General features: G+C 38.6%; 1 long non-coding RNA gene across 1 annotated transcript in view; it reads left to right on the top strand.

Moving 5' to 3' along the window:
* The first annotated feature begins 652 nt into the window (after positions 1-652).
* Positions 653-13665, top strand: part of LOC121074835 — an 82510-nt gene continuing 69497 nt past the window's right edge. Inside the window, exons 1-2 of the long non-coding RNA XR_005822558.1 lie at positions 653-831; positions 944-1780. This is a non-coding gene — a long non-coding RNA (uncharacterized LOC121074835). The remainder of the gene's footprint in view (positions 832-943; positions 1781-13665) is intronic.

Here is a 13665-nt window from a genome sequence, read left to right as displayed (position 1 = left end):
CCCTAGCACATATGATTTAAGGCATCAGCTGACAATTGTAGGCATTTTCTCTTTCTGCTATTTAGAAAGTGAAAAAGAAATCTTGAGTATGTCTTTTATGTGTCCGTGTGTGTGTGTATATATGTATATATCACATTTCAGACCACATTTCCCATTAATTTCTTTCTTGCTACATTTATGATGGAGAGAGACCTATTTCTTAGAAAATGTATTTTTTAAAAGTCTTCATTGAGAGTTTTGTTTGCTTGCAGAACAATGAATAGCAGACTAGTTTTTCTTCAACATCTGCAGTTCATGATGTTCTATGAAAACAATATTTCCCTGCTTTGGATATTTAAGGTTCACCAGTTTCCAATATTTCAAAAAAGATGCTGCAGTATATAATTCCCAACTGAAAATTAAGTTTCTGTAACATTAAAAATCAGGACAGCATTGTTTTGGGGTCATGTCATATCATTTATGTAAAGTGGTTTCAGGAGGAACAGAAGTAATAAATAACCAGTTCTTTCAAGGATTTTTTTTCACTGAAAAAGAATTCTTCCTGAAGGATGTGGTGTTTCCCACTGGCATTAATTTAATTTCATAAGCAAATAGGTAACATTTTTTTTTTCTTTACATATAAGTATAATGCGTTTGAGTAATATCCCTGTAATTGACTGCTTGTTCTGCATTCCTGGTAGGTGTAGCAGCAGATTGGCAAGTTGACGTAACAACTATTTGCGAATCTACATGCGATCTGATGTTACTAAGGTAACTGAAATGCACAGCAATCTCCTCGGAAGTCCCGTAGAAGATAAAGTGGTCAGCGCTGCTGTACTTTGAAAATGTCAGGTAGTGACCCTTTTCCATATTACTTGGGATCTAATAAGAAGCAGCAATCATCTTGTCATAATACTTCAGATAGCTTGCAGAAAAACTATAATATTTCTTCCCCTCCTCCCAGCCCTGTTTTTTATAGAATATTCCTGACTGGCTGAAATGTTACACAAGCAAAATTGATTCTTTGGTTTTACTTCTTCAATTGAAGCCACTTCCAGGAGCGAGGCCCAGGACGGAGCCTGGACACCAATCCTGCAGCCTCCCAGTCTCAGGCCAGCCTTGGAGCAGCACAGCTCCCTGTTAGGTAGGATTTGTGCCGTGGTCACTGGGAGGAGAAAGAAATATCCTAGTGCGAATAGTAAGGTCCTCAGCTGTCAAAGCTTTACTTAGGCCCCACACAACTGAAAAAGACATCAGGTGAAATGAATCAGAGTCTTCATCTTTAAAATGGGTTTTATGCTTGATGTCATGCAGGTACCAGTGGGAAGGGGATGATTCTTGCCTTTGCCACAAGAACAGTAACAAAGGTGTCGTTAAACTTGGCTCATAATTTATTTAAATGATGTTGACAGGAAGAAAAAAAAAGCTGCCACTTTGGGGATGTATACCTGGCGGTGGTACAGGGGGTGAGGGAGCTCACAGCAGCAGGGCCAGGCAAAAAATAAACAAACAGACAAATAAATAAATAAACCTCAGCTGTTCATGAGCTCATTAACGGTTCCTGCTGCCTTCTCAGACTGCCAGCCCAGGGCAGCAGGCCTCGGTGGGCAGTGAAGTTGTGTTTTGTGAGGGGAGTTGCACAGAGGCACCCAGATAGGCCTGGCCAGGCTGCCAGCCGGCGGGGCCTTTCGGGTCCCCTGCCTGGGTTGTGTTCCCTCATTGTGAAGTTTGCTGAGCAAATTGGATGGCTCATAGGTTTTGAACGCCAATAGGATGAGCCCTACGAAACGTGAAAAAAAAAGTAAGTAAATACTGGCTGGGGAAAAAAAAGTGTGAATCTGTTCCATAGATGCAGTGCTGTTATCACGTCGGTCCCTGCGTCATTGAGTGTCTTGATACTGGAAAGCGAAAAGCACAATGTGCTTATCTGAAAAGGACAAATGAAGGGAAAACATCTCTTAGGATGCTCGAGTAGGAAGATGTTATAAGACATTATCTGGTATGCCTGAACTCCCTCCTATGTGTAGGAGTGTGTATTCGTGAAGCGGTGTAAAATAGTCAATAAAGAACACACAAACAGGAGGAACTTGCTCCAGCATGCTGTTACTAAGCAGGGTAATTAGCATAGTGTCTCTTTTAGAAACCCTAAAGTATTGTGGAAGCCTAAATAAGTTGCAACTACTGTATGAAAACAGTTAGGATCATTATTCACATGGATTACTCCTAAAGGATATGCTCATTTAAATTAGCTTATGCTTAAATTAGCTAGGAAGAATAACCTCATGTTAATATTTAGCTGCCCAGGAGAGGTAATCAACAGGAGAATACAGTTATCATTAGCATGCTGCTTAGTAAATGTTTAAGCTATGTAACACAGAAGGATGTAGAGACGTCCAGGCCCCTCACCCTGGTGCGGTTCCTCTTGCCAGGCTGGTGGTCCTTGCTCAGGCTCGTGCTCTCCTCGGTAGCTTGCCACAACTACCTCATCTCCTTGCCATTTTATTTATACATATAAATATATATATTTTTTACAAACGTCTATCTGTGTTTGCATGGAGATAAAGCTTTGTGTTGCCCCACTGACAGATGGGAAGGTGGCTTCCTCGGGATGGACGCCTTCTTTCCTTTCCCTTAACTGTGTTTTTGGAGAAATCTGTATGAACTGTGCTCTGTCCATCTAGTAAAGCAACAGTGGTAGCTAGAAAAAACAGTTTGTACCTTAGGTGCTTTGCTTGTGTCTGGTTCCTGTTTACTTCTGAGTGTTTTATATGGCCTTATGAAAGACATGGAAATAATTCCTTTCTCCTCTTTACTTTAGTAGAGTTACTTGTTTCCTTTGAACGATTTCAACTCCTCATTTCTTTCTTACTCCTTTCTCTTCTATTTGAATCTCTTTGAAAGCAAGTTTCCAGTGTCTTCAGGCTTTTTTTTTTTTTTTTTTTGAAAAACCTACTTGCTTAGACTGTATACAGATCTGCCGCTTAGACTTTGTTTTTTAATAGCTACCTTTGCTGGGGATTTCAGTGTTTATAAAGATATTGAGATCTCTATTATTGGAAATGGGATCATGCCAAGTTTAACAGAGCATTGACTGTTAGGTGCTAAATGCACCCACCCATTTCCCTCAGCTTTACCTCGATACGGAGCAGAAAAGTAGGGAAGAAAACCCTAGCACTTGTAGTGGGTTTAGTAGTCTAATACTGATGCGCAGAGTATTTCTAATGTCCCTGAAATCCTCTTAAGTTCAACATAGATGGATTTTGCAATGCTGATTTGAAAAAAAAAAAAAAAAAAAAAAAAAGTAAAGCTTGGGAAACAGAATGAAAGGACACCCTAAACATAAAAGTATGTATTTTAGAGGCTAAGATGGTGTGGAAGTAAGCTTTAATCTTAATCATACTTGGGTTTTATTGAAAGTCTTTTGTGTGCATCTTCTCTCTCCCCCTCCCTCCTTTCTTTTCCCCTCTGAAACGGAGACAGACTAATGAGTACACTGACTTTCCCTCTGACAGCTGGCTGCTCAGTTTATAAATCTGCTTGGCTTCTACAGGTCCCTTCTTGGGCTAAGAAACTTTTTGCATACTGTTCTACAATAGACAGCTTATGAAGTACTGTTTGAATGCAGGGTTGGAAGAGAAGGTCAGAGGCAGTCTTGCTGATTTAGTGTTGCCTGGGCATATGCAAGTCAGAGTATTTCTGTCCCTCACTTCTCAGCTGAAGGGAGCTGGTGAGCCTTGTGCTTTACGGTGCCTGAGCCACAGCTATCCATTTATTCGTGAAACTTTTGTAAGGACCTCAGTAGATCTGTGTGACGAGCAGTTGCTTGTTTTTTATAGGAAAGATTTTACACATCTTGAAGGGTCTATATATCCTGAAATCACAGCTGTTTAAACTAACAGGGGTTTTTGGGAAGGCTGTTCCTGGGAGGTGCTGATAAAGCATATCGTTCTGGTCTGATTCACTGACAGGCTGAATTAATTTACCCCATTTCAACAATGCTGGATAGTAATCATGATGTGATTACAAGTCGTAGGAGTCTTCAGGATACTGAGTTTTTTCTCTGTCTCTCTACTCCATTTGTAGTTCTGTACTTCTCCGCCTCTTGTGTATCCTTGTGAAAGTGAGGAGGAAATGTTGAAGTGCTCTTCTGAAAGTTTGGAGTGCTTTGCAGAGAAACAATTGAAATGTTCAGTAGTTAACAGTTGAAAAAACAGGAAATAAATATTTTTGTTTATTTTGAATGGAAAAACAGTTTGATCTTTCTATATGTCAACTGCAGAACTTGCTTCCTAGTGAGGAATATAATTCTGAAGTCCATTGACTTCTGTTGTCTCAAGGCTATGTTTAGGACATTAAACAGCTATCAGTGTCCCACAGCAAATGATAAAGTGCAAGAATTCATCAGAGGTCATTGAAATGCATGGGCTTAATTGTAAAATCATTCAAACACAAGTGTAATTTACTTCAAAATTGTTGTAAAAATAAATTGGAAAATAAAGCTTGCTTTTTTCTCAGCATTATGAGAGATCAAAATGTCACAGTGTGGTCATGGACAGCTAGAGAGCTGGACTGCAGCATGTTAGCACTGTGCCGCTGGAGATGTAGCTTGAGTGTGGCTGTGATGCTGCTCCTTGAGAGCAAAGGTGACCTGCTGTATGCCAGATAAGTCAGAGATACCACAAATGCGGTGCAGGGAGGGGGAAAAAAAAAAAAGTTAAAGCATTAATCTGATCTTGGTTTAAAAAGTTCAAACGTTGTTATGGATTGTTTGGCGGAGTTGCTCATGTACTGATCACCATGTGCTTCTGTACTGTTAGGTGTAGTGACTTTTTGCATACAAAGTTGTAAGTGCTAAGGTTGTAGTCAAGAATACTATCAAATGATGGCTAGTAGGAAAAGTGCCTTTCTCTTTAATATACAACATCCTAATAAATTGTATTTAGGGATCTGAATTACTGGTGGTGAAGGTTCCTTAGCTGTAACTATTCTTACTGTCCCTAACAGCCCTCTGGTGCTTGCTCCGGCAGAAATCCATCCCTCCATTCAAGTGACGACGTGCTCCCTTCTGTAGAGCGCTGTTCAGCATTGCAGTACCCTGAAAACTCCCTCCTACTATCACAGTCTGCACCAGCAACAATAAAACACTTGTGATCTAGGGTTATAATAAATGTTTCAGCCCGTGACCAGCCATGAAGTGTATAAGTAGTCACTTGGCATATTTACACAAATAGGCAATTTACTTCACGTGGCTCACTTAAGTGCAAGCATCTTTGTCCAAGCCATAGAAGGCAGAGCGTGGATGTGTTCAGCCAGTCCATTATCCCATTATTCTTATGTTTGACAGAAAGGTTTCTTTTCTTCCCTGCTATTCAGAGCCTATTATGAAAAATAGTTATAAATCATTACCGAGGAGGAAGAAATAAGTATACCTTGTATAAATGCTTAAATTCCGGAGTCCAAGGAGATGGTTTGAAAACATGAAAAGAGCACACACAAAAAAAAAAGGATTGTGAAGTTCCTCCTTCTGACTGTTGTATTGCCTCTCGTATACTTGAGGGGAAATTCACCAATGAAATGCTTCTGAAGCTTTTCTTGGAGGTCTTTTCCTGATTATCCACTGAGTTTTACTGCAAAGGGGAGCAGAAAAGCAGAAATGACCGATAAGCAGAGCATTTCTGGTGCCCGAGAAGATGTCCCAAGTTCAGCATGGATGGTTCCTGCAATGCTGACATGAAACACAGTCAAGTTTGGGAGACAGCAAAAGAGCACTTTAAAATAAGAGTATCTGGCTAAGGACACTCTTTTTTCCCCCCTTCAAAAATCACTTGAGATGCAGTTTACTTCATTTTTATTTTTTATTTTTTTTTAAATACTTTGAGAGCTTATGTTTTAAAGGCTTTTGCTCCTTGAATTAGAATGAGAGTGAGTGGTTGGGGACAGCTGTGGTTCATAGCTTTACACACTTTTTTTTTTTCAAATTCTGATGCCACTGAAGCAATGTGAAAGTGTAGAAGTGACGGAGGAAGACAAGGAGGGAGACAGGTGTCTTAAGCGTGCTTCCTCCTTGCCTTGTAACATGTGGAAGTTTGTTAGAAGTCATCTGAGTTTTCCTACAAGTCAGTTACTGTTAAGTCCATGCAATGTGCTACTCTATCAGTACCACAGAAAAATGTGAAAGTCAAGTATCTCTCTTTGGGTTGTTGTTAACAAAACTTTGGATAGATGGAAGACTGGAAGACTTCACTGAGGAATGTGTGTTTAGGTGTTGGTTTTTTTTTTTTTCCTGCTCACTATAAATTGTCTTTACCAAAAGTGGAAGGGGAAAGTTTTAATCTATTTTTGAAACACTAATAATAACAGTGAAAGTACATGTTAGATTAACAGGAAGGTACAGTAACAAAGGATTACCAGCCTTTATTGCAGTTGTTAAGAATTTCTTCAGCTAGGACGAGCTGACATGATGCTGTGCCTTAAAGCAGAAAAATACTACAATATTAAATTGCTTAGCCTTACCTTCAATATAAAGAAATATTGAAGATGTATATTGTCCTGTTCGTGTTGTTTTTTTTTTTTTTTTCTTGGACTTCCTGATATCCAATAGTCAGTTTGTTATATTTCTGAGCTGCTAAAGTTCAATCAGAGCCGTAAATAAAGTGTGTATGTATCAATCCTAGAAGGCGAGGGTAAACATTACACGAAGACAGACAATGCGAATGCTATGGCTGGGTTCCTGGCTGCTCTGGAGTAGCTCCTTCTACAACCCAGGGGTAACTTTGCCAAGTGCATGATGCCAAGCACATCCAGGCTTCATAAAACCTGGTAAAGCTGGTCAGGAATTGGTGAGCGTGCGGCAGACACGCTGGGTATCTCTGTGATCCAGCTGTGCTTGTGCTGGGATATTCCAGTGTGTCCCCCATGCACTCACGCTCCCTGAACTGGTAACAGGAATGCACAGGCAGCATTACTTGCCTTAGGAAGGAGATAATTTATATTGGTGAAAATATCCTTACAAATTGTTGGTTGCGTTAAATATTTAAGGAGTAGCTGAGTGTGGTCTGTCCCCATTAAATACAGCAAGTCTTTTAGATGCTGCATGGAGTAGTGCAGTATTCAGACTGAAGGTGCACTGAAGTCGCCTAGGAATAACTAAATGACCGGAGTTCCTGAACATCATGCTAGGCTAGGAAGGAAAACTGAAATATTGTCAGTGTCAGCAGAAAGCAGATGTTTACCTAGTCTAGTCAGTTCCCACTCTGCCCAATAACATGGGAAGCAGGCATCCAGAACAAGCTTCGTGCTTAGTTCTGCTTATTTTTTTGTGTGTTTGTTTTGTTTTAAGCTACTGATAAAAAAACTTTTGAAAGGGAAGGGGAAAAATATGGCAAAGTTAGAACTCCCTCTAGAGTCTGTATATGTTTTATCTGACTCTGCTCCGAGGTTTCGCCTTTGTGGAACTGCGTTTCTGTGACAGCAGCCTGGAGTTACTCAGCTGTCTGGCAAGCTCCTGCCAGTAGGACTGACATGTAGGAGACCACAACTTGCAGCTGAACCTTACAATTAACCGAGTGAGGTCTTTGGGACTGTATTTAGGATTCCTTTCAGGTCTTTCCTGAAAATTGCTAAATGTAGCTGTTTAAATCCGTAGAAAAGCATTAGCTTTCTGAAATTGTTTGAAGGTCTTTAGTGTAACACATACTGAAGAAACTGTTTTTATATTTTTTTGCCACACAAATTGTCTTTCTCTTTCTTGATTTCAAGGGTGAAAAAGTGCAAGGTTTGAGAAGTGTGACTGAAAGCATCAGGGACGCTTTTTTCCAAGTGGTGATGAACTGTTCTCAACTTGGTGTAATGGCAACTATTTAAAAGGTTTTGAAACAGTCCAAGTTGGAGAAAAAATAGTATTGTTAACCTCTAAATCTTCGCTTCTGAAATGAATATCTTTTGAACTTTCTGCTTTTAGTATCTCTTTTCTACTCCTTCATAATGTCCTTATGAAAAAGGCCAGGCTTCTTTATGGCAGCTTATACCGATTTGGGAGAAAAGGTCAGGAAGTTAAAAAAGCACCGATGTGAGGAAAAATGGCATGTTATTGGTGGGAAGCCATGAATAGATTTCTCAGTTCAATCTCGGCCTTGTGAACTTAGTTTACAATAGAGAAGTTCATTGCTTTCTGGAAAAGGACCAGGTAGACAAAAGCAAGTCCTGATACCTAAGCTTTGTTGGCTCAGTTTAAGTGCAGGTTAGGTCTGGATCCATCAGAAATTCAGACTCTGGAAAGAATTTATGAAACTAAAACTCTACTTCATTCCATAACGCCATGGAAGGGCTGCATCTGTCTCAGTAAGTTTGCTTGTAATCAGTTCCTTTTTGTATGACTTTTTTATATCTAGAATGTGACTGGACAGTTGCACATCATTTTTCACCCTCTGTTTGGCACCTTTATGGCCAAGTAGGCATCTGTGCATGCAGAGAAGCACAAAAATGTCTAGTTACATAAATTAGGATGCAGTATGCAAAATGCTGATGACAACAAACTGAATTCTTCGAGTCTAAAATCACAGTAAAAAATGTTAAATGTTAAATTGTTTAGTATCGGAAAAATAGCCAGTGGTTGTAGTTAACTACAGTGAACTTCCTTAGGCTGAAGGAAACGGTATAAATGTTAGATCTTTTCAGCTTTGAATCATTTGAAAACACACAACACTGTAAATGGACAGCATGGGTTTGTCATATTAAATGCATGTGATTTTGGACTCGAATAGCAGTACCTAATAACATGAATTTATCTACAGCTTTAGCCATTTTTTTTTTGACTAGTATATGATTTTGGTTCCTTTCCTACGTGTACATCAAGTACTCCTTAATCTGTCATCAGGTGATCTACTGAGGCTGTCAGTGACAGTGTGGCATGAGTTAGTTACCAAGTGCCTTGAAATATCCCCATGCGGAGTTTATCCAGTTTACAGTATCACGGTGTTTTTTCCTCTTTTTTTTTTTTTTTTTTCTGAGCTCCAAGTTACTCCACTGCTCAGATAAATAACCAAATGACTTTGTTATTTCTGTGAAATTGCACCCGTCTCTTCAATAAACCGCTGTTGTTTTTCCATATCTGAAATACATACCTGGCATACGTTTGAGTTGATGGTGACCTTGGCAGTGAGGTAGTTTGGGGAGAGCTTGTGAGGAGTCTGACCGCTGTTGTTGTTTTCTTCCCATAATGATCTCACTTGGTATGTGCTGAGGTCTTTTAATGAAACAAGGCAAGGATGGGAAATCTGCAATCTGCTAAGATCTAACTTACTATAAGTAAGCAAATTTAAAGTGTGAGAAGTGCTTTTGTATTTCTTTATCCGAGAACAGAGCCTCTCAGTATAGGCTGGGGAATACAGACACTAAAAATATTTCCTTTTGTTAATGCATAATACTTGCAGATAAAAATACTCTCCCTTTAGTGGCTTCGTCTCAGTAGCACGCAAAGCTATTATGCTCTTTTCCTCTTGTTGTGGCACAATTTTCTCGGCAATAGTATTTAGTACAATGTGTACCCCAAATGCTTTCCAAAGGTGATGAAGTTGGAATTAAATAAGAAGTCGATAAGGAAGTTGGAGGTTGTTAAGGAGCTAAAAAAGATTTCAGGAGCGATGGAGAGGAGATATGCTGCAGCTACATTAAATCAATGTGAACCGAGGGGAGACGGCTGTCAAACCAAGCCTGCGATGAGGGTATAAAGGAGTAGAGAGATTTGTGGTAGGCAAATAGAGTAAGGAGAGAACTGAATGTTGGGTATCTATCTTGCTGATCTGCTACAAATTCGTACATAAAATACACCCTGACGTATGGAGCTGGTGTGCATTTTTGTTTAATAAAACCTTTCTGCCCTCATTTTATATGGGTGCAACTTTGCTAAAACTCCTCTGGTCAGTGAGAGAGGAAAATGAAGTCTGAAGTTGCTCCTGAATTAGGAGAAAGAGAGTGTGTGGAGGCAGGTTGGCCTGCCTGGTTTTAGGCTTTCTGAATAAAATGTTTCTATGTAGAAACACACTTCTACTTGCCTTATTTTTTTTGTCACTTCATAAGATGAATTGCAGAATATTGATGGTTGATGAATGGTTCTGTAATGGCCACTAGAGTCAGAAAATAATAATCTTCAGTGCAGGCACCTTGTAAAGCTTTCTCCTTGGTCAGATTTTGTATCAGTCCTCGTTGGTACCCTCGCTAAAGAAGAGCCAGGGTTTTGCAGTCAAGTCTCTCATCTGACTCATTGTTTGTATTTCGGGTCGTTTTTTCTTAACTAGTTGATGTGCTCTGCTGTGGATCTTTTCACATCTTTCAGCTGAATCATACTTAAATTAAAATGATTTTTTTAAGGCTTTGTTTTGCTGGGTTTATTTTTGGTACTAAAATTTTAGCTCTTCTGCGCTATTAGAAAACAGAGCTGCAAACACTGAAAGACAGATCTAATCAACATTTGCTGCAACAATTGCCTATGGTTATGTTCAAGCATGTTTTGTATATTCCTGGTTTCCCCAGTGTTAAATAGTTTTCCTTTCCGTGTATTTTTTTTTCCCCCCAACAAAGGTACACGTGAGTTACGCACGCTTTCCCTGAAACTTTTTTTCTACATAGGTATGTACCCTCATATTTCAGTGTTGGTAAATAACCATAATAAAGATTGATGTTCATGAACTTCTTGTAAAGAGAGAGCCTTGTAAAAATTTTGATCAAAATCCACTCTGAAGAGTGCTTTCAAAGTTGTGTTGCGAAGACCTGTATGATCATGGAGTTTTATCATTATGCTTTACAGATGACAGATCACCTCAGCTGCTGAGTGCCAAGAGAAATCAAGTACTGGTTTTTTATTATTATTTACAGAAAGGTTGTCTGACTGTTTTAGCAAGATTTATGAACATGAGAGGCAAAACACAGGAAAAAAAAATGTTAATTTGAAGGCATATACAAATGCTTTCTTGCTCATATAATAAACGTGCATTCATAAAAATCTTTATAGAGAAGGGGACAACAAATGTTCTCACTGGTCAGACCCAGTCCAAGCACGTATCTGGGCAGAAGTGACCTGTGCTGGACACCCGGTCAAAGTAGCCTCAGTCTTTAACTGGTGGCTTGTCACCCGGCGTTTGTTGATGTTGTAAAGACATGGCAAAAATTACTCGGGTAATATTTCGCTCTTTACAGATAATATGCAGATAGGACGTGGTGAGATTTATCATAAGTTATTACCAGTTTGCTCAGCTGCAGTCGTGAGGATAGCCTGCTTCAAGGTGCCGAGTGGGTTATAATGGATTTCCTCTGCTTGTTTGGCTAGGATCCTTAAAATGCTGAAAATCTTGAAGAGATTTTCTTTTGATCAGTTCAGTCAATAACTAAAAATAATTTGAATACTGAATATTTGAATAAAAATATATTAGCGGTGCTCTGAAACTCTTCTTCAGAGTGTAGAGTGTTAGTTTCTGTAACTAAGAGCAAAAGAGGATGAACTTCATGGTGTCAGAACTTCCCGATGGAAAGAAGTTTCACTCCTGTTGTGGGTTTGTCACCTGATGCAGGATTGTTGATGCAAGAGGAGCTTCATTAATATTGGCATTAATAAAATAAATATTCTAGAGCATTGTTTGTAACTTTTAGGATGTGATGTGTTACCTGCTAAGCAACTTTTATATAAGAAACTGACTGGCTTCAGCCTACCAATTCACCTTATTTTCACAGTGAACAACTGAGAATGGTAATATTTGCCTTCACACTTGTTAGGTGGCTCAGTCATGTAACCAAGCATTTTTATTTGTACGCAATCAGTAGGTAAGTAATAATTTTCCAACCTTTTGAAGATAAATTTGAGATAAATGAACGCAGTATTGGCTTTTATATTGTTATTTTCATGAATATCGAATGTGAAAACCATAGTTTATTGGATGTACTGAGACCAAGGGCTTTGCAGAGAATTAAAGTAGAAAGAATAATTATTTTGAAGGAAATGTATCATAAATTCAGCTATTTTTCCTTTGTGCTTAAATCAGGCCAGGTTCCACCCAAATTGGTTCAAGCAAATATGATTGTTCTTTTTGGGCTTCCTGGGGCTTGCCTAATTATAGAAAAAGGAGCTAGTAGTAAGTCAGTCGGGGTTTGGCTCTGAACTTTTCAGCTGTTGTATTGTTTCATACTGAATTCTTGTCTTCACTTAAAATATACACTTCTACTGGAACTAACACCCCACCTATTGAAAGTAGTATAAAATATTGAGACTTTGTGATTGCCTTTCCTATTCTTTCCTAGAGTACAGTAAAATCCCAAGGAGCTGTATAACAATTATTTTTTTTAAGTACAGTATCTTTCTGAATACAGAAAGTAAATAAATGTGTAGCGGAACAATTGTGTTAGAAGGGAATAGTGATGACACTTGAAGAAGCAATTCATTAAGTTGGAGTTTGCTGAATGAATGAGATGCTGACTGAATGTCTCTTGTGCACGTGTGGGGTTCTGTTTATTGAACTTCATGTCCAAAGTTCTGAGGTCTTCAATGTTTTTAGGACTTTTTTTTCCCCCCAAGAGATTGGAAGTTAACTTTAAGGCTAGTAACAATCATGTTCCTCTTCTCTGAGAGGAAAAAATGACATATGCTTTTTTGGCCAGCTGTCACTATCTTGTGGTGTAGTATTTTAGTACCATGTTGTTACCGTACATAGAGTTTTTATAGTAGATTTAATTTTTTTCTAGCCTGTCAGGCTGCAGATTTGGCTGTACACTGTGCATTGCAATGCAGGAGGCTACTCAAGCTCCTAAAGAGCTAAAACTATTTTGGTGACCTTCTGAGCTCTGTGTGCTGTTGTGGCTTTGGCAAACAATGAAACTTGTAAAGGTGGCCCAAGGACGGAAAAATGTCAAACGCAATTCTCAAGAATTTTACTAGCTTTTGAAATTTTTATTTGTAAATATATCTTCATAGGATAAACAAGTGATGGGTAAAAAATAAAGTGAAGGATTGTGCTTAACACTGCAAAAACAAAACAACTCTTCCCTTCTTCCCCTAAAACTCCAGGTTTGTTGTTGAGGTGACTACACTGAAAACAACGCTGTATAGGTAGCAGAGTAGCAATATCTAAATATAAATATAACATATGAATAATAATTAAAAATTCCAAAGCGAAGCCCATTTCAATTATTTTTAGATCAGAGTGGAGATTAAAGGATGTTTTAAATAGATGTCAAACACCCATTACTTTTGCAAATTCATTATTCTTTAAGATAACAATTAACATGTATGTAATGGGAGTGAAACAAGTTCAACACTCATAAGAACCAAACTAATTAGAATTGTGCTAAAATGCGTGAGCTTGTTTGAAATTGCCTCAAGCAGCAGGGAATGATCAAGGATTGCAGTTAAACTGATACTACAAAAAAAAAAGACCATCTGAAACAGCCAGGGCTAACTCCTATTTCCAAGGAAAAAGGAAGAAAAACTATTAATTTCAAAATGCAAACCTGTTTTTTTTCTGACCCATTCATTTATTAAATAAGAGGTGTTTAAATGAGCTATTTAAATCTGGAGCCAATCTCATGGGTGTTTAACAAAAGCTGCACAGAATTAGTGTGTTTTTTTCTTCCCCAAACATATTTTAAGGTGAACTCAATAATGTGCAACTCAGCATGTATTAGTGGGGTAAAACTTCATAG

This window comes from Cygnus olor, chromosome 9, assembly GCF_009769625.2.
Source record: "Cygnus olor isolate bCygOlo1 chromosome 9, bCygOlo1.pri.v2, whole genome shotgun sequence".
Lineage (NCBI taxonomy): Eukaryota > Metazoa > Chordata > Aves > Anseriformes > Anatidae > Cygnus > Cygnus olor.
The sequence above is the reverse complement of the archived record's forward strand: the minus strand, read 5'-3'. Positions and strand labels throughout refer to the sequence as shown.